The 26,555-nt window shown below is 42.7% G+C and overlaps 1 protein-coding gene across 12 annotated transcripts in view; it reads right to left on the bottom strand.

Annotated features, from left to right (window-relative positions):
- Positions 1-26,555, bottom strand: part of KALRN (kalirin RhoGEF kinase) — a 598,446-nt gene that overhangs the window by 88,943 nt on the left and 482,948 nt on the right. The window lies entirely within an intron of this gene.

Below are 26,555 nucleotides of genomic sequence, written 5' to 3'. Positions count from 1 at the left end.
CCTGTGCCAAGTGAGTCTTTCTCTGGGTCCTTGCTACCTGGCTTGGAAAAAAAGCAACAAACAAACTGAGTTCAGTCTAAGCTTCCCAACCAAGAGCAATGTCTCATTCTACATTTCTCTCCTCTGTTCTTCACGCAACAGTGCCCTCATGGCCATCCTCCCTTGCCTTCTCAGACCCAGAGCTCAGATTCAACACTAAGAGTGCACATGGCCAGGAAAACCCACTGCCTGGCTTACAAGGGGATGAGATTCACAAGTACGATCCCATGGCTTCTTTAAAACTTTTTATTTTGACATAATTTCAGATTTAGAGAAAAGTTGCACAATTAGTACAAAGAAGTTCTATATATCCTTCACCCAGAATTCCCAAATATTAATAGTTTACCACTTGCTTTTTCTTTTCTCTTTTTCTCAATTACTTTCTCTTTTTCTGAGCTGAGAATAAGTTAAAGATTCCTCTTGATCCCTAAATACTTGTGTATGTTTTCTAAAAACATGGGTGTTCTCTTACATAGCCACAGTACAATTAGCCATATCAGGAATTTACCATTGATATTCTCTTCAAATATTGCCAATTGTTCAAATAATGTCCTTTATAGAAAAAGGTCATGTCTTTGATGACTTGGATATCTTTATGAGTACAGGGTAGTTATTTTGTAAAACATCTGTCAGTTTGGGTTTGCCGGATGTTGCCTTATGATTAGATTTAGTGTGCATTTTTAGTAGGAATATCCCTGAAAATGATGTACCATGTGAGGAAACATGTAATATTGATTTGATCCAATTCTAGTGATGTTAAGTTTGATCTCTCAGTTAAGGTTTCTGGTACAATTTTCTAATATATCAAGTTGAATTGCATACTTGCTCAGTACTGATGTTTTAAAATTCTGGTACAAATCAACTGTATGTCATGTTTGAATGCAATTCCTGCATATAATACCCAATTCCATTCATGAAATAATCTCCTGATCATGAGTATGGGAGGAGAGTAATTTTCCACTCCACTGAAAACAGATTTAACAATGAAAATGGTGGCTATGCAAAAGGCTAGACCTAGATTGTTAAAACTGTACAACTTGTGCTTTGACTTGCTGCTTAAGGTTGACTTTGGCCTTGTGGGAGTACACTATTAGTCAACATGAAGTTTACACACTGAAATCCATACTCCTAAATGGGAATTCTGAAAGCTAGTCTGGGGTCAGGTTTGTATTTGACCTATGAGTCCCTTCAATAGATCTTGAAATTGTCATTGAAAATGGTGATGTGGGTTTGAGGGAGTCATAAAAGGCTGGTTGGCTCTGTTAATTACCTATGATATTTTACTAATAAATACAGAGAGATCAACATGACAAAGAATGCTGGTTGCTACAGTCTTCAGTATGGGACCTGACCAGCTGAAAAGGTTAGAGGTTGAAGAAGGTTAGAGGTAAGTAAGACAAGCTGAAACCTACTCTTCTAAACATGAGCTAGTTCCTGAGATTTATCAGTAGTATTTCAACTTCCCTTCAATCAGGAAAAACATCCAGACTACCCAATGGACTCCTAGGGAACAGGGCACTTATTTACCCTAGGTCAAGGGTCTAGGTCCGATGTCTTCATTGGTAAGGCAAACATGAGAAGACTTTGGATACAGGACAGTTAGAAGAGGCATATGTGGCAAGACAGTGCTAGGTCAGCCAAAGACATTCATATTCATATTCATATTTTTTAAAAAAATCCAAGTATTCTGCCACCAAATACTACACATTGGGACCAAAGGCACAAGGGCTGCTACTTTGCCATGCCTGCTCAAGGATGACAGACCACCTCCTCTTTTCTAGAGCTGGAACCCCCAGCTTCATGGTCAGCAATGATTGGGATGGGGTATCATCCAGCACCACAGATATCTCTGGAGATAACCTTCACAGGAAAGATACACAATTAGACTATTTCCATAAGAGTGCTTCCTTCCTAGAAGACTGCCTAGATCCTGCCCATTATGATGGCTCTAAACTCCTAGGTCCTATAGGCTCAATTATATAACATTTATATATGAAGATATTATGTTATTATTCATTCATTCAACAGATGCTTGCTGTGTGCTATCTATGTGCCAGGTGCCACTCTTGACGCTGGGCTATAGCAGTGAAGGAGAAAAAGTCAAGTTGAAGTTCTAGTTGGGGTAGGAGTGAGGTCAGATAATAAACGAATACATGAGTTTTTAAAATTTCCAATACTGTTGAACAATTTTTAGAGAATTAAACTGGTTAATGAGCTGTAGAGGGCCTGGATAATAACATCTTTAGAGGGAGAAGCTGGTGATAGTCTCTCTGAGAAGCTGAGACCCAAATGACAAGAAGGAACCAGCCATGTAAAGACAGGACTAAGGCCTTCTGCCAAGAATACAGCCTGTTCAGAAATCCTAAGGCAGAAAAAAGTTTGGGACGTCTAAGTTATTATGGAAGTTCTTGTGGCTGGAGTATAGGTGATGGGTGGAGGGATATGAAATGAAGTTGGGAAGGTGGCAGCTGGACCCAGAGCCTTGCAGGCCATAGCAGCGAGTTAGAACTTTATCCTACATGGAATGGGAAACCACTGGAGGGTTTTCAAAAAAGGCTGGGGTGAGGGATATGTGATGAGATACAATTTTACTTTAATCGACAAGCATTAATTTCTGATTGGTCTGTGTTGTGTAGCCAGATAAATTTCTTCTGAACTGGAATCACTTTTCCATCAAGAATCACCTCTTCTGGGGCGCCTGGGTGGCTCAGTCGGTTAAGCGTCCAACTTCAGCTCAGGTCATGATCTCACACTCCGTGAGTTTGAGCCCCGCGTCAGGCTCTGTGCTGACAGCTCAGAGCCTGGATCCTGCTTCAGATTCTGTGTCTCCCTCTCTCTCTGCCCCTCCCCTGCTCATGCTCTGTCTCTCTCTGTCTCAAAAAAAAAAAAAAAAAAAAAAAAAAAAAAAAAAATTAAAAAAAAATTGAAAAGAAAAAGAATCACCTCTTTTTTAAGGATCTGGGGAGAAACATCGTACCAAATATGGATGAACGGGAAATATCAGGATATTCAAATTTGGTCTCCGGACAAAATACTCCATATATAGGCCAAAATACTCATACACATAAGGCCACCTCATTCCTTCCTACTATCAGCTTGTGTTTCCAACCCCTATGTATGACCTGAGCTCTCAACTATGTCTCCTGCTATGGTCTAATATGCTATGCATATTGATATAGCTTCAGGTGGCATTATCAATGAGATATGCTTGCACCTCTGATCTTGCTAATCTCCCTGTTTAGAAAGTTCTTCCCCCAGATCCCATGTAGCTCATGTCCTCTCTGCCTTCAGGTCTTTATTGAAATACTACCTTCCCAGTACAGTCTCCCCTGACTACTCTATTTAAAACTGCAACATCTCACCCCTCCACCCTGATAGTCCCTATTCCCTTCCCCTTTTATTTTTCCTGTACCATTTGCTGCCATTTAGCTTATTGTATTAACCATGTCTTTTTATTTTCTGCATTCTGATGTGTTGCTATGTGGAGGGACAGTCCTTCCCAGGGCTACCTAATTCCTAGAGATAGCAAACAACTCAACTGTGACTATGCCTTTCAGCCTTTCATACACAAACCCACCAATTCAGAGCCCACACTCCAACCATCTTCTTCATTGAGCTCTGCATTTGGGGCCACCATCCACCTGCCCTAAGCATCCCAGAGCCAGGAACCGACAGCTGGGGAGAGCCCCTACATGCCAGAGCCTGTTGAAATTATTCAAACTAGCCAACCCGAAGCCTGATTTCCCTGGCTAGCCTCTTAAAAGCCTCAGCCCCCTGGTTCCTTTCCTCTCTCTGCCTGCAAACAAGCTCCGTGTCTTCTCCTATGGCCTTGCATGGTGGCAATGTGAAGAGCAGGCTGTCTTTTCAGAGGCAAGCATCCCCTCATCTGTTGGCCTTGGCGAACCGCAAATTTTTCCTGTTAAAAAATACCTACTATAGAATTGACTTTTATTATTTCTCTCTTCTACTTTCCTCGCTAAAATATGAGCTCCACGAGGGCAGGGAGTTTTTGTCTCCTTTTGTTCACTATTGTGTTCTCAGCACCTAGAAGAGCCCCTGACATGAGAATTAAAACATTCAGTAGACACTGGTTGGAAAAAAGATTTCAGAGAAAATGCTCAACGAGTATGTTTTAAATATTAAATGAATAATAAAAAAAGCCAAGGTGCTTGCCTGTGTGTGCATGGGTAAATACAGGAGGGGTGTGGTAGAGTGGGGTGACCTCAGGATTTGAGTTCCAGCTCTGCCTCTTCACCCTTCTGAACTTGGGTTTCCTCATCTATAAACTGGGGAGAAGCGACACCTCCCCGTGACATAATGATGCACCCTTAAAGTAACAGGGAAAGGTTATTACATGATGATAAACAGCAATGATAATAATGACAGCTGGATGACAATAAGCAATATTATGTTGTAATACAGCCGTGCCTACAGGGCCTGGGAGATGGCCAGCCCTGATCCTGAGCCATCAGACCGCTGTGTCTGAGTCACCTGCTCCACGAATTCTTGCTCACTTTCCTTCACCGACAGCAGCGAAAGGAGAATGCACTTACTCCTATGCCCTTCTGTAGCCTGCTGCTTCTCATCAGTCACAGAGTCAGAAGCAGATCCCAGCAAGTGCAAACACACGCACACACTCTCTCACACACACACTCACAGATGTGCATGACAAGTGCCAACAGGTTCATGGCATGACACAGGGCATTCGTGAACTCAGGTCCGAGACCCCACAATCATCTGACTCACATTAGAAGAGAAGATTTATCTGGTTCACAAAATCGGTTGCACCCATTTCTTACTCTAAAGTTAGGAAGTACTTCATGACTTTGAAAATTAAAAATATTTAAATGAACAGGAAGACTTTTAAAAAAGTGAAGCTTTCAAATGTAATATATGGCCGTTATAGGAAAAAACAAAGTTTCAGTAAACCTACCACCATGTAATAGCTACATCTATACTACTTTGGAACATTTACTTCATCTTTGTGTGTGTGTGTGTGTGTGTGTGTGTGTGTGTGTGTGTGTGTGTGTAGAGCAGGATATTTGCTGAATGAATGAACTAAAACTGAAGGCCCAGTGAACCTTCTTCAGCCCATGGTGCCGTTGCCTAAGTCTCAGGGCTCCAGGCAGCCTGAATGGTGCTTAGATACCTTTCACAGTAGAGTAAAAAGAGCACTGGGCCACACCAAGAATCCCAGTAGAGGATTCCAGCTTTACTGCTGAGTTGCCGCATGGTTTTAGGCAAATCTCAATCTTGCTGGGTTTCAGTTTACCAATCTACCAAATGGAAGAACAACTCTAGATTATCGGCACTAATCCTTTCCTTTGACCTTTCTAACTCAGAGACTGAAGCCTATGTTCTAAGCTGCCTTTCAGATGCCATCACTCCAGGGGAGGGCCAAAATTTCAAATCTTGCCCTTTGGCCTCAATTCTCAGACAGGCCCAGAGCAGAGAAAGCAGCTCCCAGAAGTCAGAGTTCGAGCCTGAGCTGGGGAGAAAGAAAAACAGAAGGTCCACTGATAACCAGAGAAGGTGAAAGGGGAGAGAGGATGCTACATGGTTTCCTCGGATCTCCAGCATGTAGTCCTCATGCCTGACCTAGCTGCCCCCACCATTGACCACCCCTGGGCAGGCAGGGCAGGTGCTCAGTCTCCAGGTACCTGTTCCTCATGGCCATAAGGAATGAATATATAATGACCATTCAAAGGTGGTACCAGAGAGTAAGTTTGTAAAACTATGGGGAAATGCTTAAACATTAAGTGAAAGAAACAGAATACAACGTTGAGTATAAAACTGAACACCCGCCCCCCACCACACACACATAACGTACACGTAGAAAAGACTGAGGGGTAAGTAACTAAAGTCAAGCTGTCTAGAATTATAGGTGATATATTTTCCTTAATTTTTCCTATGTTTTCCAAATTATCTTCTATATTACACTTTAGGGGCTCAGCCAGTCAGTTGATCTTGGCTCGGGTCATGATCTCACGGTTCATGGGCTCGAGCCCCACATGGGGCTCTCCACTGGCAGCATGGAGCCTGCTTGGGATTCTCAGTCTTCCTCCCTCTCTGCCCCTGCCCCTCTTGTATGTGCTTTCTCACTCTCTCTCAAAATAAATAAACATTTAAAAGTATATCATATGTAAATAAATGTACATGAAATTTTAAACAACATCTTAGAAAATTATAGGCTAATCTTTCCAATTCCTTCCCAGGTATTCCCTTGTATCCCAGTCCCACTCTCCTACCTAGAGGTAACCATGGCTGATATAGGACTCTCAGAGCATTTTCATGCATTCACACACACACACACACACACACACACACACACACACACGTACACATGCATAGTTCCTGCACAAAGCAATTCACACTATATAAAGGTTTCTATACATTTTTTTCATTTAATAAGTATAAGATTTTCCTGCCTATATTTTCTTTTTTGCTTGTTTTAGATGGCTACATAGTATTGCACAGTAAAATGGTACCATTCTTCTATTGGAAATAATGCTACTGCCCATCTCCTTGTCAGCTATTACAAAAATTACCACATGGACATCCTGGGATAAATGGAGATAAATGGAGAACTTCTTTAGGCCATGCTCCTAGAAGGAGGTCAAAAAACATAATATCTTTTCAATTGCAAGGATTCTGCCAAATGGCCCTCCAGAAAGACTACATCAATTTATTTTCCCATGAGTATACAACGGTCTACTTCTCTACCCCCTTACCTATAATTTTGCTAATCTGAAGGGTGAAAGTTATCCTATTTTTACTTGTATTTTCTGATTAGTTCTGATAATTATCTTTTCAAAGGTTATTGCTTTTTTAAAAATCCTGCCTGTTTATAACTTTTGCCCATTTTTCTATTGGGTTGTTGGCTTTTTTTCTTATTGATTTATAAAACTCTTGATGTATTTTGAATATTACTCTTTGTCTATTATGTAGGGTGCAAGTATTTTCCCCTGGTTTTATTATTTGTCCTAACTTCTTTTATAGTGTCTATTTGTCTGAAATCCATTTATAGTTTATTTCTATTTATAATGTTATTTGTGGACATAATTTACCTTACTTTAATGTCAGGGAAAATATTTTAAAGGAGAAACTTCAGGAGCGCCTGGGTGGCTCAGTCGGTTAAGCATCTGACTTCGGCTCAGGTCATGATCTTGCAGTTTGTGAGTTTGAGCCCCACGTCAGGCTCTGTGCTGACAGCTCATAGCCTGGAGCCTGCTTCAGATTCTGTGTCTCCCTCTCTCTCTGCCCCTCCCTTGCTCATGTTCTGTCTCTCTTCTGTCTCAAAAATAAATAAAACATTGAAAAAAATTTAAAAAAAAAGTAAATGAGAAACTTCTTTCTTATGTTTTGTCATGTTATATAACAAATATAACATTTCTCATGTTATATTTGTCTGATAAACTCCCCGTATTTTATAAATCAAAGTTATAGAATTTTTAAGGAGACAGGACTATAAGAAAGGATTAAGAAGCTTTGTCATACATCTCATAGCCTGGGTATTTTCATAGCTCAGTGTATGCAGCGTGCTGTGGGAGCACTGAGCTCGCCAGATGTGTAAGAAGCAGATAGATCTCTCAGGCTCTGGCTCTTGAGGGCAGTTCCTATGCTCCTCTGGGCCACATGTCACCATTGTGGGTCCCCATATAAGAGAGGATATCACTGAACACCAAAGTTTAAGGACATAAAATGTCCCATGTGAGGAGTACAGAATAATTACTCCAAAGCATAAATCCCTTCATGCAAAAACTACAATAAATGTGATTTTATTTTTCTCTGTGTTTTAAGTTTCAGTATATTTAAGTTCAATAAATGCTGGATTAATGCATCATTATTTTTAAATCATTCATGCTGGAGATAATCAGAAGGAGTTGGCTGGGCATTGGGATGATAAGGGGGATAAAGTTAACAAGTAGATTTTCCAATGAAGTCTCAGGAGAGGTTAGAGGCTCTAATGTCAAGAATACCATTCTAGTGTATATGTTTGGAAGAAGGGAATTCTCAGTCATGTGCAATGGGAAGGGGTGAGTAGTGTAGGTAGGGGAAGTTGCTGCCCTGCTCTTGGGTGTTCTGACACATCGCAATGCCACAGATCAAGCACAGGGACTGAAAAACACCTCTGGGTGCACATGCATCTTTACGAAATACATGACACCAAAAAACCCCAAGGTACAGAAACTCTGTAGATGGGAGTCAAAACTGATGTGGCACCTATAGTCACCGCAGCTCAGGGGGGTGGGTCACAAGGAACCATCTATACTGTCCCACTCAATTCCTCCCCTGACTGTGGCCATGGATATGGTAGACAGCTGACTAGGGCAGAGGGCAGTGCAGGAGAAGGACAGGGAGAGACTGCACTTGTGACCCTGCCCCCATCAGCTCCAAGAATGACAGGGCAGGTGGACAGCAAAGAGTCCTGGCACCTGCTTGACAGTGTGGGTGGCCTGCCATTGTTTTGTTTATGCATCTGTCCATTTAGGCTTTTGTTGTAACTTAATATTTTCTAGCTGCAGAAGTAAGTAATGTTATTGTAGAAATTTAGAAAAATTAAAATTTAAGGAAGAGGATAAAAAAGTCATTCAGAATCCTTCCATATAACATGTTTTGGTGAGCTTCCTTCTAGTTTCTTATAAATTAATAAAATGCTCTCTTTCACACATACACTTAGCGTTTTGGGGGTATAATTTTAAAATTCTTTTTATCGTGATAGAATTTATACAACACAAAAGTTACCACTTTAACCCCTTGTACATGTACAACCATGTTTTACAATCATCGTCTGTACGTTTATATGCTATTCTTTTTTTTTTTTAATTTTTTTAACGTTTATTTATTTTTTTGAGACAGAGAGAGACAGAGCATGAACAGGGGAGGGTCAGAGAGAGGGAGACACAGAATCTGAAACAGGCTCCAGGCTCTGAGCTGTCAGCACAGAGCCCGACGTGGGGCTTGAACTCACAGACCGCGAGATCATTACCTGAGCCGAAGTCGGCCGCTTAACCGACTGAGCCACCCAGGCACCCCTATAAGCTATTCTTTAAGAGAACTTACTACATGACAGAAATGCTAAGCATTTCAATGCCATTCTCAGTAACACTTGTACACTTCATGCACATAGGTGCTATTATGTCCATTTTGCTGCCCATGAGAATGTGGCCCAGAGACGTGAAATCCCTATCGCAGGTGACACAGCTGGTAAATGACGGAGTGAGTATTCAGGGCAGGTCTGCTGGGCTCTAAAGCCTATATTCTTCTCAAGTTTTGAGTCCCATCTGGATGAGGGACCACAGTGGGGGTGGGGTTGAAAGTGTCTTAACACACCCATTATCTACACCCAAAAATGAATTGAAAAGTATCTAGTTCAAATTTTGCATTAGGAAACTTTGAAATACTTCTACTCCAACAGAATGGAAATTGCATGGTGCTCCTTCTCCTTATATTTAGTGGGATAATTTATTTTAAGGATCATAAAAATATTTATAGGGCTTTCATGAGCTCATCTGTAATCTTCATCTCCCAAACCTATTTTCCACAATTAGGCACCTCGACTTTCAATTCTACTTTTACAAGGTTATGCAGAAAGAACCTTTGTGGTTCAGGGAGAGCAATATAGTCCAACAGTGGCACCAAGAGTAGCTCTTACCAGAGCTCAGCGGGTGACCTCCACGTGCCCGCTCTGGAGAACACACTGTTCAAATTACAGAGCAAGCCTGAAAAATGGGAAAGCAATCCTGACAATCTATATTTTCACCGTTCTTACTCTGTTGGCTTTTGTGTTTGCCACCCACATGTCGCCCCAATTGTTCAGAAAAAGGATTTCTTAGTGAAAGGATCCAAGCCCAGAGCACACAACCCAGAATCACGTATGTAAGTTGATGTTCATTCCCTTGATCCTGGTGATGGTTTGAGAAAGATCACTAGGCTCTTTCAGGTAGTGGTTTCCCCTAGCTTGGTATGATGTATCATTCTAAGGGGTGGAGGAGGGTGGGACAGGGTGATGCAAAGGTAGAAACTATAAGGTAAAAATACCTTCTTCATTCTCTCCTTTTACTCTCATCAAGGTCAAAGTCAAAATCAGGCTTTTACTTTAAAGCAAAAGAACCCAGGGCTAGCATAGGGAAATATTGAGTTTCTGGGAGGCAGAACCCCAAGCAAGGACAAATTTTTAATATCCATGCTGGGGGGCAGCCTTTCCAAAATTGGCCAGGTCCATCCCACAGGTCAGACATAGCCTGACCTTTTTGGGCTGCTCTCCTCTGGGGAAGTGGGAAGTCGAGCCCAGCATACTGACATGGCCTGAGGGCAGACCCAGGAGTAGGAAGGAAAAAAGGCCAATGGACATGGCAGGGAGAGCTATACGTGAGTCAAGAGGTGGGCTCTGGGACCACCTGGAGAGGTCTGTGAATCCTAAGGAAGAATTCTGGAGGGTCACCATAAGGGAGCAGTGAAAGTAATCACAGTAAATCATGGGCTGTCGAGGCTACCAGGAGAAGGCAGGTGGAACAGTTCTGGGAGCGCTGTGACAACCAGAAACAGCCTCCTTGGGAGAGTCAGTGCTATTTTAAGAGACAAACAGTGTGACTGTGGTTAAAGATAATCACAGTCAGATGTTGGCAAAAGTAGACAAACATTTCTAGGCCTCTGCTATTTAGGGTATAAACGTGTGTGTGTGTATGCCAGGCAATGCTTATGTTAAGACCTTTGGCGGCACAAGGTTTATATATGCAAATAAAAGTAATACCCCACAAGAAAGGCTGCTTGTGGAACTGCTAAGCCATCCTACAGTTTCAGGGACATAATATGGAACTGTACCAGATTCCAGGATGGTAAATAAAAAAATAGAACTTGACACAAGGAGCAGAATCTAGTTTGCAGCAGGGTAAGCAGGAGAAAGAGTAGAACTTGGAGAGGAAAACCAGGATTCAACTTATTACCCACATGCTCTTGGGAGAACGGTTTAGTCTCTCTGAGCCTCAGTCTTCTCATCTGTGAAATGTGCAGGCTGACTCCCAGAAGCTGGAGACCAAAGGAGACACTAGAGTCACACGGTAGATCACTATCTGTTCCTCATTTCCATAACACTCCATTCGCACCCAGGACTTTATGTCCTTCTTCGTGCTATTTCCTTTGCCTAACTTCTTAGATGAAGAATATCCCCCCCTCTCCCTCCCCTTCAAGACCCAGTCCCTGCGTTACTTCCTCACAAGGCCTCACCTGCACACATCTCCTTACTCTCCTCTAGAGGGGCCAGTCACCCTGTCCTCTGAGCATGTACAACATGAGAGGCAGTGGGACTTCAGCTGGGCTTAACCTCACTGCGGTTTCTCAGCAGACGAAGATGCACACTGGTCAAGAGAGGACACATGCTGGTCCCCTCCCCAGTACCCACTTCTCTTTCCCCTTCACAAGAGCATCCCAGATTACCCAGCTTTGTATGTAGAAATCCTGTTTCCTGCTCAATTTCCACCTCCAACCCCACCGCCAGAGGCAGGGCCAAAAAGAACATGAGTATTTTATTTCCTGGGACATGGGGAGCAATTCAAGGATGGGCACATGACAGGACTCAGTGTAGACAGGCCTAATGGGAGTCAATTTGGGGGACTTTTGACTTCCCTCTTCCCACTGAACCTGAAGATCTATAAGTGAGTTTCACTATTGCAGAAAGTAATCTAAATCCAACCAACAACACGTTTAACCAAAATGTCAAGTTTGTTTGTTTGTTTGTTTTTTTGTCTAAAAGTGATAAATGTGGTTACTAAATACAAGAAGTGCTGATTGGTTACTGATGACAGAACAGAAATTTCTGACCCATAAATGGCAGATCAGATATTTACCAGAACACAGCTGATAACTGTACTAATTAAAGAAACACATCTAAGATGATTCGCTTTAGACATGAACAAAGGATAATGGCATACACTAAGAAATAAATATAAACAAATAAATAAAGATCTTTAGCAGGACATGCTGAAGAATTGCTTAAGAACCCAACATATTGGCCTCCAGATGTAGGGAGGAGATCTTTTATCTCTTTCTTTTTAGAGAGAGAGAGCACATGCATGAGTGGGGGTGAGGGGCAGAGGGAGAGAGAGAGAATCCTAAGCAGGCTGCACGCTCAGCATGGAGCCCAACTTGGTGCTTGATCCCATGACCCTGGGATCATGACCTGAGCCTAAATCAAGAGTTGGATGAGTTACCCAGGTGCCCCAACCTTTTATCTCTTTCTTACTAAAAACTGTCACCCTGAATCAGCCCTATGATCCACCAGATCAGCAACTTGTTTTCAACAGGGACACTCCTAGGGACCAAAAATTGAGCAAAAGGCCAGTAATTACAAGTGTAAGTTATATGTCTGTTTTCCCAGAGAGTTTTGAAAAATATTCACTAATCCCCACCCCACTTAATGGCTCACCTAAAACTACTGCTCTGTATGTCAGAGAAATGTCTAATAATAAGAAAAAATATCATTTTTCATAAACTAGCATTTATCAAGTAAATTCTATGGGCCAGGAAGCCAGGAACTATATACTAAATGTCACACACAGTCCACATCTTTTTTTATTTGAACCCTTACAAATACCTTAGGCATAGATAAGTATATTTTCCCAAGTATACAGATGAATAAACTGGCATAAAGAAGTTCACTAACTAGAATAACGCAATGCGCTTAGTAAGTGCTGCCTGATGGAACCAGTCTGACCCTCCCTAATGTGGGCCCTTCCCTTGGAGACTAGAGCTAAATAGAAAATTGCCTGTAGAACTCCTCTAAATTACCTACAGAAAATGACAGATGAGCGCAAGAGAGCCAACTGGCCCATGCTCCCTTCTTAGACACATCCCTGTTGTGATGGGCACATTCAGAGATTGCTAGAACCCCAGTTCCAGAAGCTCTGTAGTGTGGTTCTTCTCTTAGCTGTGAGCCAAGGCATTTCAGAAAGACATAGATTCAAGGCAGCGTCTCCAAACCTGCCTCTACATTACTTCCAATCTGTTGTTAGGGATCAAACAGAAAATAAAGATTGTCCTATTTGCGGGGTGCCTGACAGGCTCAGTCAGTAAAGCATGTGAGTCTTGATCTCAGGGTCATGAGTTCAAGCCCCCACATTGGGTGTGGAGCCTACTTAAAAAAAGATTGTCCTATTTGAGTCCTAAGCTGATGCCATTCTAAAAATGTCATATATATATATATATATATATATATATATATATATATATATATGATGTCACATATATGCCTATAAATTTTATGGTATAGGATGTTAATCATGACTATAAATACAAATTGAAGGTGTGACTAAATTATAATGAGCTAAATTTTATGAACTACACCACTTTCAGTGCTTTGCATTCATACATATTTGGTATAAAAATGTGTAAGACCATTCCACCAATAGAATTACAGCACTGCCCTTGACATGTGTCTGAGATACGTACCCACTGATACAGAAAAAGATGCAAGCCAGACAAGTAAACAAGAGCTGAAATCTTGTTTCAGCCCCTCATTGTCTATACAAGACAATGTGCAGATTGTATCTCATAAACCTGGGATCAGTAATTGTGGAATAAGAGACAAGAGTGAGCACATAAGTGTGGTATAATGCTTGGCAGGCAGCCATGGTAATTACAAATCCAGGTGAATTACGTCACAGATACTTTATATGGGAGGAAACTGAGAGAGTGGAGAATTTGGCTGATTTTCTCCACAAGACCTGGCCAAGCTGGCATAAACTCCCATAGTCACTTGGGATGACTATACTCTCCCTGCCCTGAACATCTTCTCTTCTCCCAGGGCTCATCTGGCCTTTTGGGAAGCTTTGCTTACCTTCTCTTTTAACTCCTACACAGACACACACACACACCCCTGAGAACAGTCCAGCTCTGATTTTGCTCTTGCAGCCCTAGCTTGTGTATGCTGGCAGAAGGTCATGGTTAAATTTAGACCTGACCACCTCACTGGGAATGGGCTGGGAAACCGGCTGTTTGGCGACATCCACAGACACTCTGGTAGAGTTGGTTGCTGCCACTCTAAAATGGAAGCACTATTTGGTGGTTAGGATAGAAGTTAAATTGAGAAGGGGGTAGAACTTCCTAACCATAGTGCACACACATAAAAAGGCACCTACAAATTAGAAAGGCTGAAAAAAACCTCAAAAGGTTATTGAGGTCTTCCCCTGCTTTCATGCAGAATCCAAGTAAACGTATTTTTTAAATCCCCTTTTGAAATGGGAATTGGGAAAGATCTCAAGGTACTCTGAGCACAGTGTCCCACATGTTGTAGAGTCAAGTCTATAACATTGCCAAGAGAGGGTCACTTAGCCTCAGTGGGACCTGCCAGCATGCATGATCAGTGGCATATCACTGTGGGAGACAGCAGCGGTGGATGACAACGCCTTAGAGCAGAAACAAGCCAGATGGGAAGGCCCAAAGTGCAGAATGGTGAATGGGAATCTGGCCCCTTTAACTGGATTCCAGGGACAAAATATGTAGGAAGGGGAGCTCTGATCACAAGATGACAGCTCCCCATGTCATGATAGCAAGTGAGGGCCTCAGCAATGATCCCTTATGGACACAGTACAGGTTCCTCTGGTGCCTGGGGACTTAAGAATGGTACATGAGCCCCTGAAGCAAGCCAGCTTTGAACAAGGCACCAAAAAAAATGAATTTTAGAAAACTGTCTGGCTTTATGCTTCTTTTATTCTACTTCCCTTGTGTTTTCCCATAATATTTAGCAAAACCTTTTGGAAGGACTCTTTAGCTTGGTCCAGAATGCAAATAATACTCATTTGGGGACCAGAAGAGTGGTAGTAACTAGACTTTAGGTACTTTGTTAGTTCTTCAGGCAGAGTTCCCATTGCCCCAATCTAAATTCCACCTGACTCCTACTACCAACAGATATTCTCACAGCATCCTCTGAGAACACTTAGAAAAAGGTATGTGATATCTGTTGTCCCCTCTAAACTGTAAGTTTTTTGAGGGAAGTGCCATGTCTATTTTGTTCCCTGGCTATGATTTCTGATTATCCCCCAGTCTTGGAGGAGTCAGAAATGACCAGTGCAAGAGACCTTGGGTAACATCCCTGGAATATTGTGGCAGCCACAGATATCCTGGGTTCTCCAGGAAGACCTCATGGGAACCTGATTAGATTGGAGCACATTGGCTATCAAGGCCTGGCTTCAGATCAACCTGACCTTCCATTTTGCTTGGAAGGTCACAGAAAGGCCCTTTGAGATATCCCAAGAAGGTCCCCTGAATTGGCTAGTCTTGCTTGGAGACTCCAGGCCAATGGGTCAGACCCTGATTTCATCAGAGCCAGCGGGACCTAGCCCTCAGTTCTAAATTCGGGGAGTCCAGCTGCGATTTCAGAGCAGGTAAGTTCCCCCAGAATCCCTCTAGACATTTAGAAACACCAGATGCAAGTGGACACCATGGGGCAGGTTTCTACAGGAGCAAATCTAGAGCAGGTAGCTAGGACACAGTTCCAGGAAGCTAAGAGTGATTTCTGATTCACTAGGATCCCCAGCCCTTAGATTCCTTCCAAAGAGCTGGGTCTCCTCTCAGACTTGATCCAGCGCCTCTACCCTTTCCATCCCCCCAAACAAAATGACAGGACTAGTCTACCTTTCATCATCTTCTCTAAAAAACACAAGCAATATGTTACAGACAGAATGACCTCATTTTATGAATTACCAGTTGACACCTCGGATAAGTCATTTCTTTTTTCTTAAGTGTTCTTCTCATGTATAAAACTCAGAACTTTATGATCTGACATGCTGTAAAATTCTAGTGTTCTATGATGTATAATCAAGACAGGCTACATGTACAGCTTTCTCTAGACAAATAGGGAAATGACCCCAATACCCTGGATAGCACTGTGCTCAGCGAGACACCTGGTGATGCTGCATGAGGACAAAAATAAAGATAAAAAATGCTGCTCAGAATGATACATTTGAACACTCACACATCATTTAGTTAAAGGACAAAATGAAACTTGCCCGAGTTCAGCCTGGGGCTCCACGGACCCACCTAGTCACATCTCTCCATCTCCATTCTGCCCTGCCATACCAGCCATCTTCCCCTCAGGCCCTGGGGACATGCCAGCCAGCAATGCTGTTTTTGTTACATAAAGGAGCAGGACCGGAGGGTTTTGGTTGAGGGGTTACGGGGTTGGGAGATGGTAGCATGTTGTCACTCTTCCTGTTTTTAGCACTGTTTTCAGGATCTTCCCTCATTATGTTCCTAAAAGCTGGCTTGTCTGAGCTTTGTGGGAGAACTTGCAATTTAAGCCCTGTTTCCTCACAAACTCTGTTGCTCAAAAATGAAAATAGGTAACTGCCTCTCTTAAAAGTTTAGGTTGAGAAGGCCCGTGGGCATCTTTCAGCATCAGAGAGATTGCATCCTCCTACAATCACGGAGATGGCTGGGAAGAGGGCCTAGGATTGGCCCTGGGATGGGATGGAAACTTTCTACTCTGGCACATCACTGTATCATGGACTATAAGCTCTCAGACAGCTCTGTCCAACAGAAATAAATTGCAAGCCATAAATGTGACCCACACATATGATTTTATTTTTTACGTAATATAAAATAATGTTATATAAGTTTTATATAATTAAAATTTTTCTAGTGTCATGATAAAAAGTAAAAATATACAGGTGCAATTAATTTTAATATACTGTATTTAACCCCAAATCTCCAAAATATTGTCATTTCAATTGCAATCAATCAATACCTAAATTATTGAGATTCTCAATGTGTTTTTTTTTGTACTAACTCTTTGAAATTTGATATGCAATTCATACTTACAGCACATCTCAGTTTGAACTACCTTCATTTCAAGTCTTCAATAGCCGCATACAGATAATGGCCACCGAACTGGACAGTGTACTTCTAGAAGGCAGGTCTGACCTGATTTCCTCTGGGGTCCCCTGCATGTACCCACTGCTCTGCTCTCACCATATATTCAGCCCTTTAAAAACCCCATCTTACCCTTTAGGGCCCAGAGACAACTTTGTATCTCCTGAGAAGTCCTCCCAGACCGGCCCAGGCCACTGTGCTTCCAGCAGATTTTGCATAATTATTTTAGTCAGCAATCAGGTAGGACCCCGGAGTATCTCTCCCCTTATTGTCTTCAGCAACTATTCCCCATTGTTTTTTGTTATTATTTACTGTTTCATATTTATGGAAGAGCTCTCAAGTTGGACTGTAAGATCCTCAAGGGGATGAAAACATTTTAAGTTCTCTACTGTCGCTAGTTCAATACCTGCCACGTGGTACTCAAATATTTGGGGGTTGATACAAGAAATGCTCAGCTCGATTTCCCATATGATGAAGGAGCTAATGAAATAATCTGAATGTGACAGTTGGCACAGTTCCACGGAGACTTCTATATACTTGTTAATGTTAATAATAACCTAACAGTTACCTAGAACTTACCATGTGCCAGTTCTAAGTGGTTTACGTATGTCAACTCATCTAAGCCTTGTAGAAACCCCAAGACTACATTCCTTCATCATCTCCGTTTTCCAGATGAGGAAAATGAGCCAAAGAGTTTGTATAATTTGCACAAGGTCACACAGATAAGTAGCAGAGCTGGGATTCAAACTCATTCTGGCTCCAGAGTCTAAGCTCTTAATCATCATGATATATTGCCTCTCAATCCAGCACAAACACAAAACATATTTTTTACAACTTGCATATCAGTATGTAGCCTAAGAATCAAAGGCTCTTAGCCAGGGCGTTTCCTTATATAAAAAGAATTAAGTTAATTCAGAAAATGTAAACAGAAGCAAACAACAGGAGAGAGATGAAATTCCTTGTCCCAGAGGTTTCTCATAAATCCTCTTAAAACAAAAAGCAGTACACTCTTCCTTTCACAGGGTGTGAAAGGGGAAGGGGAGGGGGGTTTAACTGGCAACAAAGGAGTTGTGAAATCCTGAATGTTCTTTGATGGAGGAACCCCACTTCTAGGGATTTATCCTAAGGAAGTAATGATGGGTGTATGCTAAGACTTAACTATAAGACTGGCCATTACAATATTGCTTATAATAGCAAAAAGTAGAAACAAGCAAAGACAGATTGAAAATTTAAAAAAACATATTCACACAAGGTAAAATGTGCATCTAGTGGTATGCTGAGAAACCAGCTCTTTGAAAAAAACAAAAAAAAAACCCTTGATTTGTGGTATCTCATGACATCCCGCCATGGATGATCTCAAGCTACCAATGGTTTAACAATCCACCCTCAAAACCCTAAATATTTAATGATCTCAACCTGGCTCCAGCATTTCACTGAATGAATACAGAAAAAGCATCATAGAAGTTGTTCAATATGTTATGTGAAGGAAGTTTATAATACTACTATGTCGTATTTCTGGAAAAAAAAATAGATACATGGGAAAAAAGATTAAAAGGCTTATTCAAAGTGTCACTATGGCTATCTCTAGGTAATGAGATTTTATTTTCATTTATTTGTATTTCCAAATGCTTTCCCAACATTTATATATGATTTTTCTAGGAAAAAATTAATCAAGGCTCTTTCCCAGTTACAATAATTTAAAAATGACCTATTTTCAAAGGTATGTCTTAAAATAATTAAAGAAAGAAAAGAAAAATTCCTAGGCCTGCTCAGTGCCTAAGGAGCAAGAAGACTCCTAACACCACTTAAGAAGAGAAGGATGAGTGGGGGAAACCTATGTCCTTGTTACAGTGCATGCTGATCTCCTGAGTAAGAAATCATACCTCTCTGGTGGGGTAAATCATACATCCCAAGGAAAGGAAAGGTGGAATATAGGGAGTGGAAATGTGTAAACCACAGGACAAGGATCAGTCTGGTGTAGAATCTGATTCTGGAAAGATCTATTTCTCCACCCAGGGCTCTTCTTCATCCCTCTTCACTAAACTTTTACCCATTATATTAAATCAATACTAACAATGGTCAATCAAGTCTTGTCTGCAGTGAAACACTGTGCAGCCATTAAAAATGCCTTGGAAATGCCTCTACCTGGGAGGACATTCAGAAGATTAAGGGAAATCAAGTTATAAAGCACTATGTAAGATATGAACCCATTTATTAAGGCGGGAAACATATAGAAAAGAACCTATTAAGTAGTTAAGTAGTTGTTTCTAAGTGGTTAGGATTATGCTATAATCCTAAAAGTTATGCTTTTATATGGTCTTCTGTTTGCCTAACTTGACTTTTTCTGCAGCGAGCATAGTTAGCTTTAAGAGTAATGAAATAAAAGCAGATAATAAAATCAAAACAAAAGCAAAGGAGTTCATGAAAAATGTAGGGGATTTCTAGCTCACTAGTCGCACAAGTGAAAAGTGAGTCTCATAGGGGCCTCCTCCACTTCTCAAAGCAGGAATCCCCAGGGAAGCTGGACATCTTCAGTTATAGACTGCTTTTGCTGGGGCTGGGAGAAGGGGGGAGGTAGAAGGAGGGAGGGGGTCAAGTGGAGAGTAGAAAGAAAAAGAGCAAACAGACAAACAAAAAATCCAAGCCACCTGGAGGGCTTGTTAAAACACAGACTGCAGGGTCTGAGTCAATGGATCCAAGAATCTGCATTTCTATCATGTTCCCCAGTGACCATCCTTCAAGAATTTCTGCTCCAAGTAGAGAGAGAAGAGAAAGAGGCAGTGCACAGGTGTGTGAGGTTCAAAATTTGCAGAAGTGGAGTGTTTGCCATTCTTTCTAACAGCGAGGCTTGGTTCCCTTTTGGATGGGGAAAGGTAACATCCCTTTTTCCATGGGAGCAATATGGAGGTTCTAACGACAGGAGGGCAGATAGTGGGAATGTCCTGAGAGCCTGTTACACACCAGGTGCTGCAGGAGAACAAACACGTGCTTTCAACTAATCCTGCCCCACGGAAAGCAAACACCTGGAAACAGAAATGTTTTATGAGGTACTGTTTCAATCTAGTGGTAGAAGGGATTTCCCTTCCTTTCAATTGGACAGTTTCCTCACTGTGGTCACCAGGAAAGCAAGAAGAATGTGGAACAACCTGTTCTGTAACTGTGATCTTTGCTCTTTTACCTGGCTGAAGCCAACCTGGAAGCCTTCTTGCTGTCTCACAGGTGTGACCAGGGCTTCCCCTCCTTCCACGAGGTATAACACAGAAGGTTACTTGTCAACCAGGAAAGATATCCTCCACTAGTCACTGAACAGACCCAGTGGAGGAGCCAAACTACCCATGTCCGCCATCTGCAAGAAATACGCAAGATACTGGCCAAACCTCAGAACCGTGGGGGCTGCTGTGGGCAGCAGGTGATGATTTTTATCTAGGCAAAAAGAGTCTAAAGAAGACTAGCAAAGAGGTGCCTGGGTGGCTCAGTCGGTTAAGCATCCGACTTCAGCTTAGGCCATGATCTCACAGTTCATGGGTTCGAGCCCCACCTCGGGCTCTGTGCTGACAGCTCGGAGCCTGGAGCCTGTTTCAGATTCTGTCTCCCTCTCTCTCTGCCCCTCCCCCACTCACCCTCTGTCTCTGTCTCTCTCTCTCTCTCAAAAATAAATAAACATTGAAAAAAAGAAGACTAGCAAAGCTTTGCATATGACACATGTGCAAAAAATGTTAGCTGAAGTAAATAGAAAAATGTGTGTCATTAGATTGTTAGCCAAAGTCAAAGGGCAGGAAAGAAGAAGTGATGTGTTTTTATATCAGGTGGGTCCTCAGGATGTGAATTTTAATATTAGTGTAGTTATGCTCCAATTCTTGTACCTTGTGCTCTCGCTCAGAGAAGAACAACTCAGGGATGCTTAGTGTTCTTGCCAGTATCCTTTTGGGAATGTTCTTCCATGTAACACACAGATTGTAACACTAGGAGAGTTATGTGTTTCTTTTTAAAATTGGTTTAATAGAAGGAAGGAGGAGATCCCTATCATACTTCTACATCACAAACTTTCTTTCCCACAGTGATGATGCCACAGCATTGAGGCACAGCTGACAGTGGTTTGAACCAAGAGCGTGAAATTGCTTAGGAACGTAGACTTATAGTATTACCACCCAGAGGACTGACAAATATTTAGGTGGGAGTCCCATTGGGATAGGGTCTATGTCTAGCAATGAAATTACTGTTACCATTAGTAGCTACCTTTTTAAAACCACTTTATATGCCTGGCGTTATGCTAAGCCCTTTACATACATTTTCTTAACTCATCCTCACAACACCCAAATGGGGCCAGCACCATTATGATTCCCATCCATTCTCCCCCAGTACCTAGTGCAGGGTTGGCAGGCAGTCAGCACATAAACATCTGTCAAATGAATTGAAACGTTGTGTGTTACATAAAAACCAGAGGCACTCAAAGATAGAATGATAGGAATGCATTTCATTGGTTCATTTCCACCTGAAAGGGCACATTTCAAGAAAAGGGATAAGAAAGGAGAAAAGGGACCTTCTGAAAAAAATTGAACCAGAAGGAAAAACACGAACAGATATTTATCAAGAACATGCACACAAGCTGGTTCGGGTCAGGGATGTGACAGCCTTTGCCTTCTGTGGTCAGGATAGCCCTTCAAATAGCCCTCCAAGCTGACCAGACAGGTCTAGTTCCAAATGGCTCCAGGCAATGCAGTCATCCCACAGAACTATGGATAATCCACAGCCAACACCTTAGTTCCAGTTTAGGGACTGCCTCTACCCTTCTCAGCTGTCTCGACCTCACCTGTGTCCACACCCGTGAAGACAGTAACGGAGTTGAGGAAAGAGCGCAGGAAAAGGGCTCTAGTTCTGACCTGTTAGTAAGTGGCTATATCTCAGCTTCCTCCTCTATAAAAGATCTATTCAGTGATCCCCAACTTTCCATGATTTAGACCCTTCTGTTCAAGAAGCCCTCCCTCTGGTTTCAGATCCATGCTTTTTGTAGGGCCCTCCTTCAGGAAAAATCTGGGGTTTGGTCTGAAGGAGAGGGCAGCCACTCACTCACTGAAAGAGGAGAAGCGCTTCAAAGGATAAGGAATATTTTTAGGGCAGAAGAGCACAACGGCATCAAGATTCTTGAGGGGAATGATCACGAAGTAGAATATCAGTAACCCTTCTCCAGTGTAAGATATGTCTATAGTATGGGGCTCAAAAGTGAACCTCCAATGTTCACTTTTATTTGTTAACTTGAAAATTTTTTTTTAATGTTCATTTATTTTTTGAGAGAGAGAGACAGAGACAGAGAGAGAGACAGAGTGTAAGTGGGAAAGGGGCAGAGAGAGAGGGAGACACAGAATCTGAAGCAGGCTCCAGGCTCTGAGCTGTCAGCACAGAGCATGATGTGGGGCTTAAACCCTCAAACCATGAGATCATGACCCGAGCCGAAGTTGGACATTTAACCAGCTGAGCCACCCAGGTGCCCCTTATTTTTTTTAACTTTAAAATAATCTTTCATAAAAACATAGTTACAGAGTCTGAATTTTTGCTTTTTTATCTCATGTTAGGACTTAACCAACTTGTAGCACATGGAACTATGGGGGTGATGCCTACGGCATTATGGGTGATTACGGGACCCACAGCTGTACCAGGGGAGAGATATTTGGCTTCCATTTCCAATTTCCACCTCATCCTACCAAACCCATACACTGCCATTTCTACTAGGGACATTACAACTGGCACGAAGTACTGTTATCCAGGTAACCATGGATGTCCTTCTTCCTAGTCCTTAGAGAATCAGATAGGGGAAGGGACATAGGAAGGATTTGGGTTGGGGAGAGTAGGTATGTGTGGGAACTCTCCTTACATTAGGAAATCTCCTCAGGAGGCAGAAAACCTGAAAGATACACTGGAAAAACATACATGCTAAATGGTTGATGCAGTTTTCTTTGTGATACAGGCACTTCCTGGAAGATGAAGAAATGAAAGGGTATGTGCATTAAGGTCCCAAGAATTTTGTGCCTTGAGTGGTGAGTTAAATCTGTAATAGTGAATGTTACAAGGGCTGCTCTTTGGGGCACCTGGGTGGCTCAGTCAGTTAAGCGGCCGACTTCGGCTCAGGTCATGATCTCGCGGTCCGTGAGTTCAAGTCCCGCGTTGGGCTCTGTGCTGACAGCTCAGAGCCTGGAGCCTGTTTCAGATTCGGTGTCTCCCTCTCTCTCTGACCCTCCCCTGTTCATGCTCTATCTCTCCCTGTCTCAAAAATAAATAAAATGTTTAAAAAAAACAAAAAAAAAAAAAAAAAACAAGGGCTGCTCTTTGAGGTTACTAGCACCTTTCTAAAGGAACTTGATGTCATGCTTTCACACATTAAATTCAGTTTATAAAATGAGCTATATTAATTTATGGGCCATAGAAAAGACAGTCACATCAAGTCATAAGGTCCCTGTCTAGTGATTCTGAGAAAAGGTAGGGGAAAAAGAGAGCTAACAGATGATGATGACGTGGGATGCCCTGTGGAGCCTCATAGCCCTTACCCAGGCCCCATGACGTCAGAGTCAAGCTGGAACCCAACTGCCCACTTGGTGAAAAAGCCATGGGAATGTGATCCCAGCATCTCCCCTGTAAGCTGATTCAGTCTGCTTAAGTCACCACTCCTCTCTCTCTTTACCTCTGAGATAGACTCCTAAACCTGGCACTTGCAGCATGAATGGGGACACACAATGGCAGGAGGGTTTGAGATGCAAGGTCAGTGATACAGTAATAAATATAAATAAATCCTGCACACACTGTAGAGAAGCAGAAGAGGACAGCCATCAGGAAGGATTTCCAAGAAGGGCACTTTTGTCCACATACTCAAAGTTAATTACAAGTGGACTAGAAAATTAAAGGCTCTAAAACTGGCTTCCACCTAGCAAGGTCAGAAAGAATTTCTAGGCTCCATGATCTAAGAAGTCACAAATTTCAGTCTGCAACACAGAACTTAGCAACTTCCCGGTGATTTGAATTCCTTTTTGTCTCTGAAACAAGGTGCTTTTTAAAAATTTAAGATAACTGAAGGAGAATCCAGAAGTGACCCACTTCTTCAGGCTTGAAGGAAAGTCTAAATAGCCTCTCAGCAATCCTGAAACTTCTCACAAAGTGTGACATCAATGATTAATCAGCTTTCGGACGCACACATGCTATTATCTCACGTGTGGCTATTTTTCACTTTCAAAAAGGCAGTTATAAATGTATTTGCTGTCTTTCTTCCTTTGCACCTGATGTCTATTTCCAGCCTATCCCTGGTCTTCAGTTTTTCTGCTCTTCAACACCAGTTTCAGGGTAGGGAAGAAAGATCACCTCACATCAAACCCCTTTACCATACTCATACTCAGTAGAGCCAAAAACCGGAAGAGAAAACAGATAGTTGATTTCCTCACTTTTCCAAGTCAAAAGACAAGCTCAACTAATTTCACTCATGTTTTTCTCAAATACGATATTTAAAAACCACACAGGTATATCACTAAAACCTTGACTCACCCTTGTGCTAACAAGTATAGCCACTTAGGATCCACCCAGGGAAAGTCCAGGATGCCTCACTTAGCTTTGGGTCGATCAAAAATAACCAGAACATTCCAATTCCTCTTTTCTTCGGACTTTAGAAGGACTTGGCTTAGACTTTCCTCAGCCCTTTGAATTCTGAGTGACTGGCAGCCAGTTGGGAAGGCCCCTTGACTTGGGAACCTCGGTTCTGACCCACTAGCTTCAGAGTGCAGCTACTGGAACAGCAGGAGCCAAGTTCTCTGAGGAGAGAGAGAGGCCAAATAGCCAGCTGCCTTTATTTAAAAGGGAAGCTACCTTTCAATTGTATGAAGTCTGTACAACCAGAGAAACTGGTTCGGCTGAAAAGAGAAGCAACCGTCCCTAGCTGTGCTGCCCTCCACTCCAGTCAGCCTCTCAGATTTCCCTCGGTCCTGCTCTGTGTTGCAACTGGGCGAGCTTTCTCCCACAGCGTTCGGGGCTCTGTTCAGGCTCAGTACAAGACTTATCTTTGCAATCTGCTTCCGAATAGATGCCTCCAGTCTGGGTGGAGACGCAGATCTCTCTTTTCTGTTGGAGCGGACCTAGGGAGCCTCGGGGTAGTGCCCCATACCTCAGATATAACCACCCTGCCACTGAGGCCAGGAGTTCTTTAAAGGGTGGATATCTCAGCTCCCCCTCCCATCTTCCTCATGTCTCCCATCTAGGAAAGAGTAAGGAGTAAAGTGGAAGAAGGTGACGAGGCACCCACTTCTGTTACCCCCCTTTCTCCTTTTATGCTGCTTTCACTGCTTGGGTCTTTGGCTTCCCTCCACCTTCAGCTGAGGGTCAGTGGTGTCCTGGAGCTCTGGCTTGGCTCCTGCAACACCCCCCTTCCCTCTCACGCCCCCTCTGCCAGCCACAGAGCCTGCAGCCACAGCTTTCCCAGTCCTGCAGGCAGGAGGTGGGCTCCCCGCCCCACCCCTACTTCCTGGGCCTGGGAGCTGGAGGGGAAGCCGGGGCAATACACAAAGCAAAGGGTTGAGAGACCCCAGGAGAATTCCTCTGCAGGGAAGCTGGGGCTCCCACACATCTGGATTCAAGCAGGCAGCTGCAGGAGCTTTAGAAAAGCACTGCCCAAGTTCCCGAATTCTGCCTTTTGACAGGAAATGGGCTCCCAAGAAATCCTGCTTGGAAACCCTTCCCCATGAAAGCAGCCCAGACTGCAGAGCAATCCCACCCACTCAGATTCCCTTTGGTCATTTCCTGCTTCCTCTCCTTTCTAAATGTCCCTTTCCTTCAATTCCCAGCCTTGGTTTTGAATGTTTCTGAACTAGGCTCGGATGCTGGTGAGGGTCCCCGGCCCTCGAAGGTTCCTTCTCCATCTGAATTCTGGCTTTTAGAGCTGGCTACCACACAGTTTCAGCCTGTTCTAATTAAATGCAGAGACTGAGAACCTAATGCTGGCATTATGAACCTTAATGACTTGGGAAAAGGTCCTTCAGATTTAATTAGTTTTTGTAGCCTTGTATCAGCTCAGGATGAGGACTGTGTCAGGTCTCTGTTGTATGTGGCGTAGATGATGATGAATGAAGTTTATTTGTCAGTAACTCAGAGAGAAAGCTGCATCCGGACTTTGTCAGATGACGATGGCGATGGAGACTGGGGCACTGTAAATTGGGGTGGAGGCAAGAGGTCCAATAGGCGAAATTTAAAAATGGCAAGTGTCCAGTGAGAGGCTATATTCTCACTTCTAACCACACAGAAACAAAGTCTCTCTTCCCCCAGCCTCCAAGCTGAAGTGTTAAAGTGTCAGGGACAGTTTTAGGAACATATGTCAACTCTGTCTAGGAAACGCCCGATTCCTTTTTCAGGTGAGGCTCCACAACTGATAGACCTCTCTGTGAACCTTCTCACCATTTTGCTTTGCAGGCTGATTTTGGGGAAATTAGTTGCTTCCCGCAATCTCCTCAACAACATTAAAATTAGCAGAATAGTTAAATACAGCCCTAATTGGGTACATAGAGAGTTCTTGGTTAATTAATGAGCGAACCTCGGCCCAGAGTTGCACACCCAGCTGGCCTGCGAAAGCCCAGGCAAAGAAAAGCCCGCTCCAGTCCCCAAAGAAAATTGTCACTTGGCAAAAA

The sequence above is a fragment of the Panthera leo genome, chromosome C2 (genome assembly GCF_018350215.1).
Source record: "Panthera leo isolate Ple1 chromosome C2, P.leo_Ple1_pat1.1, whole genome shotgun sequence".
Taxonomy (NCBI): domain Eukaryota; kingdom Metazoa; phylum Chordata; class Mammalia; order Carnivora; family Felidae; genus Panthera; species Panthera leo.
This window is presented reverse-complemented; position numbering and strand designations above follow the sequence as displayed.